The following is a 4,953-nucleotide window of genomic DNA, read 5'->3' as shown; positions in this document are numbered from 1 at the left end:
GCTTTTCAGCATTAAGAAAGCGATACTCTCCTCTCTCAATAAGTGAATTATTGACATAAATACATAAAATCAGCTGATGAATTTAGTTCTGTAGCTGAACAGTTTTAGATCTCGACACTTAACAAACTCCTGCCTATCGTGACTCGGCACAAAAATTTAAAATATTGGTTCCGTACGTCATGCGGACTGCGCCCCTCGTGCGGATGGGCGGGAATGGAGGGTAAAAACCGTTGGGATATTATTATTATTATTATTATTATTTCACTATTTGCGTGGAAGAGTAGCACATTTAGGGTTTAAACTAAATCATAAAAGCATAACTTAAATTGGAAATTCAAGTGCTTATTTTATATTTCTATAATTCTATTATAAAATTCATGAAATTCAGACTTTATATAGCGTTTAGTGATCATTTGCTGGAGATCATCCACTTTTCTTTTTTTAAAGGCATTTTACCCCAATAAGCTTTATGCATTTCATATTGTTTTATGGTTAACCATTGAAATTTTGTTTTCAGTATGTTCAATTTCAATTAAAATAAAGTTCATTTAAAAAACCATGTAAACCCACGCTTAACATTTTTTAGAAATCTAAAAAAAATTAACTAATTTTCATTCAAATTTCAAATTTATTTACTCAGAAGTGTTACATTTTTTTTTGAGTATGAAGCTTTATAGCCGATTCAATTTTAGTGTGATAATGTGCAAGTTTCAGGAGCCTTAAAACCTTTGATTCTTTTTGTTGCATTTGTTACCATATAACGAATAAACACAATTTATTTTTATATGGAAGAAAACCGCAACAACGGAAATTTTTAGGCACTTGAAACTTGCACATTATTGCAATAAAATTGAAAGGGGTTTAAATCTATATACTCAAAAAATTCTGAGAAAATAATTTTTACATTTGGATGAACATGTTTAGATTATTTTAGTTTGCTACAAAGTTTTAAATTTGGGTTTATATGAACTTCTTCAGAAAATGAACTTTATTATAATGAAAATTCTTAAAAATAAATAAATAAACATAAGTGAAAAACAATATCACTTTAGGGTGGTCCAAAACAGTAAAGTCGGAATTGTAATGCTCTCACCCCCCTTGTTCTATATAGAAAAAAGTGTATCCCTATTTTTGTTTTAAATCAAAAAATATTTAGAGGTCGCTCAAAGCGCTCAAAGTGTTCCATGTATTTTTGTATGTGAAAAAAAACAACTTTTCGTAGAAATGGTATAGAATTCTTGAAAATCAATATTTTTCGATCGGAAAACTCTGGTTCTCTTCAGGAGACTTACAATAATAATACCCAATTATTTATTTAACAATTTTTTAATACTAACGATTTTTTATTTGTCCTCCCATAGCATTTTTCGGGGTTTTGTGGGTTTTCGGCGGACCTACAAATTATAGTTGCGATGAAGAAATGGTTAAATAAACAATTGGGTATTATTATTGGGAATCCTGCAGATGAAAAGTTTTCCGGTAGAAAAATATTAGTTTTTTTGAATTCTATACCATTTCTACCAAAAGTTTTTTTCCCCATATAAAATACATGGAGAACTTTGGGCGCTTTGAGCGACCTCTAAATATTTTTTGATTTCAAAATATAAAAATAGGGGTATATTTTTTTCGGTATAGAACAATCCTAGGGGGTGAGAGCATTACAATTCCGACTTTACTTTTTCACATGCATTTTTGGACCACCCTAATGTGCATATATGTTTCTCGTATTTATAAATAGATTCCCTGAGGAAGACGCGAAAATGCGTCAAAACAAGTAGGAGGAAAATAAACGTTTATTCTATTTGTAGTAAAATACCGAAAAGCTCCATACACAACATTAAACTCTCAGCTTAGTCGAGGAGAAATGATTATAACATACATGGATGTTTGGTTTTTGTACGGCTGCCAGTACCACTTTATATGAATTCGCTACTCTTCTACGCGAGAATCTGAAATGTGCTACTCTTCCACGCAAAAATCTGAAATGTGCTAGGCTCAGTATATCCAGTAAAAAAACTGTGGTGAAGTCCTTTATGGGGATAAAGTTTCCAGAGGTGAAGTTTTAGGTAGTACACAATTTCTTACACGCATGGTTGCTTTTCAGCACTCATGAAAGAATCTTAAGAAATGTTTGAAAAAAATGTTCATATAGTACATCAATTTTTGAAATAAATACCATATAATGTATGTACTCTGGATAATAATATCAAAAAATGTATTAGAACCACCGTTTAATGTTATATTTGATACAAATTAATATTGCTGCCCCGAACGCTCTGCGCCTTGCCACTGAATAAAAGATTTACTTAAAATTACATCCCTGGTCCTTGTTCTTTCTGTATCGCATCGTGGTGAATTCACATTTCTCAGAAATTTGACAACAAAACAAAACAAAGCGAGTATTTTATTTGCTAATTTTTGCGATTTCTATTGTTTAATGTAAATTTGTCTTTTTAGGATATGACGAGCGAACAAAGAAGGCGCAGTTGGAAAATTTAGTAATGAAGTAGCAGGCATATTTGGAATATTATGCCGATAAACAGGATGGAATTTGGGGAAAGTAAGTGCATGATGCAGCATATCTATGTATAAAAAGTATTTAATTAAATTGTTTATAGAAATGTTATAAATCGAGTGGCTCATTTACGATGTGCTCCAAACATTTGGCGAACTTTTTTTCGCCTTTTCAACGTGCTAAGTAACAAGTTAAGATGACTGCCATCACGGCCCGGTAAGAAACCGCAAGCAAAGGGCAGACAACCTTCCAGGAAGCTGCCTCCTGTCCCCGAGCCGAAGCTGCAGTTCAGCAAGAGCAGGTCAGCAAATTGCTACCCTGATCAAACGTAAACTAAAGCGCTCTGCTGTGATTGCACTCCGTAAACGTGAAAACTTGGTGCATGCTGAGAAATATCAAACAAGAAAACTCCGTGATGGACGCCGTGAGATGGAGTAGCGCTGTGTGGCAAAGAAATGCGGCCAATTCGACGGGCCTGAAAAATCCAAATTGGCTTTTGTGATCCGCATCCGCGGTATCAACAAAGTTGCACAAAAAGTGCGTAGTTTTACAGTTCTGTCTTCGCCACATTAAAACGGTGTGTTCATCAAATTGAGCAAGGCAACCATTAATATGCTACGTATGCCGAACCCCCTATATGGGGTTATCCAAATCTTAAATCAGTTTGTGAATTGATGTACAAACGTGGAATGGTCAAGCGTGTCCCAATCTCTGCTTTGTGATCGAACGCAAATTTCGCGAAGCGCACGAAATTCAGTGCGTTGATTCACTTCACTTCAAGAAAGCCCCCAACTTCCTGTTGCTATTCAAGCTCAACACATCAACCCGAGGCTGGCGCAAGAAGGCTAATCACTACGTTGAGGTTGGTGATTTCGGTAGCCGTGAGGATAAGATCAACAAATTGCTGCACAAGATGGCTTAAAGAAATTGTTGTTTTGTATTTAAGTCGACAATATAATTTGGCACATCTTCAAAAGACGCCCAAGCAAAAAAAAAAAAAAAAATTAAAAAATTCCTGAAGTTGCCTTTTCACGGGTCGATTTCTGTCGACTGGAAAATTTACTTAAGATATCGACTAGCCAAAACGCTTACATTTTACGGTTGAATTGCAATTTACACGGGTAGATTTTGGTTAAACGACAAAAATCGACCGTGTAAAGGCAGCTTAAATAACGTTCAAATTAATCACCCCCTTTGAGATGGAAAATACCAATAACCATTTCATAATTTCGAAAATTATTCCATTTATATTTGTTCTTGCATTTTCCACACCACTTGTGAGGTATGCTTTTACGCGCGTTACCGATTTTTTTTTAATGTGCTCGGTTGCCCAGGAGGCCTATTTTCACCTTTACAACTTAACTTAAACAGAATTAAAACTAAAGCATGCAATATATAAAGAAAATTAAAAGTTGTCTTACATCTAGTAAACTTAAAAAATTGCACATTAAATTAATTTTTCATTATAAAATAAAATTAAATATCACAATTCAGTTTACAAAATGTGGTCTGTTTGCACCCACAGTAAGTTCCCATGAAGCCTTGCCTAAATTCAGAATTGAAAAAAAACGAGCAAATGGGGTCGGAAACTACTAGCCCTAAAAGCATAATGTGGAAAATGTTTGAAGAGCTGCGAAATTGTATTGCAATAATAAAAATAACAGTGCATAAATTGGAAAAAATGGTTTTTGTTTTGCTTTATAATTTTTGGGAATATTGGTTCAGATGGAATTTTTTTATTTGTTTGGTTTTTCAGCTCGTTAATGATGCACCCAGGATTGCATTTACTGTCTATGAAAATATTTCGTGAAGCGTTCCAAAATTAGCTCCGAGCAACTAAAAGTTGGTTAAGCTTAAATGAAATAGTTTTTTATTAAATATTTATTCCTGGTATTTAGTAAAAAACATCAATACTAATGTATGAAAAACAAAACATCAATGCTAATGTATGAAATGAAGTAAATAAAAATCTACGAATACATTCCATGAATATTTTGTCATAGAGCCATTATTAAATTTAGACATAACTTTGTCAGGCGTTGGTACCTACGTATATAGAATTAATGCGTTGGAGAGAGATAAATATACAAGTTCAACGCGCTAATTTAGGTATCCTTGTATGTGTATACCTGTTACTCGTCTGGCATATACTCCAACTGCGAAAATATCCCTGGATAAAAGATTGTCACAAGTTACTTTCGGTAACTCACGATTGAAGTTTGGAATGCAATTTCTCAGAAACACGACTACAGATTTTCTCCAAAGTGTCGGAGAATGCTATGTACTAGTTCATGAAATTCTTAAATTATCTTATTTTTTTTAGTTTAGTGTCAACCATTTATGAGTTTAATAAAATTTTGTCGTATACGACATTTGTCAAAAAATTTGCAGTCAGTTTTAGTGATATACGCCAAAATGTGATAACAATTTTTATAAAT

The 4,953-nt window shown here is 33.5% G+C and overlaps 1 long non-coding RNA gene across 2 annotated transcripts; it reads left to right on the top strand.

Annotated features, from left to right (window-relative positions):
• The first annotated feature begins 2,367 nt into the window (after nt 1–2,367).
• On the top strand, nt 2,368–4,164 carry LOC108369813 (uncharacterized). Of its 2 annotated transcripts, XR_001848567.1 has the most exons (3): nt 2,368–2,399; nt 2,458–2,560; nt 2,619–4,164. It is a non-coding gene; the product is annotated as an uncharacterized LOC108369813 (long non-coding RNA). The 2 variants fall into 2 exon arrangements; XR_001848565.1 differs by lacking the exon at nt 2,368–2,399 and having other exon boundaries at nt 2,406–2,560.
• The last annotated feature ends 789 nt before the right edge of the window (nt 4,165–4,953 follow it).

The sequence above is a fragment of the Rhagoletis zephyria genome, unplaced genomic scaffold (genome assembly GCF_001687245.7).
Source record: "Rhagoletis zephyria isolate East Lansing unplaced genomic scaffold, Rhagoletis_zephyria_1.1 Rzeph_scaffold_03861, whole genome shotgun sequence".
Classification (NCBI taxonomy): Eukaryota; Metazoa; Arthropoda; class Insecta; order Diptera; family Tephritidae; genus Rhagoletis; species Rhagoletis zephyria.
This window is presented reverse-complemented; position numbering and strand designations above follow the sequence as displayed.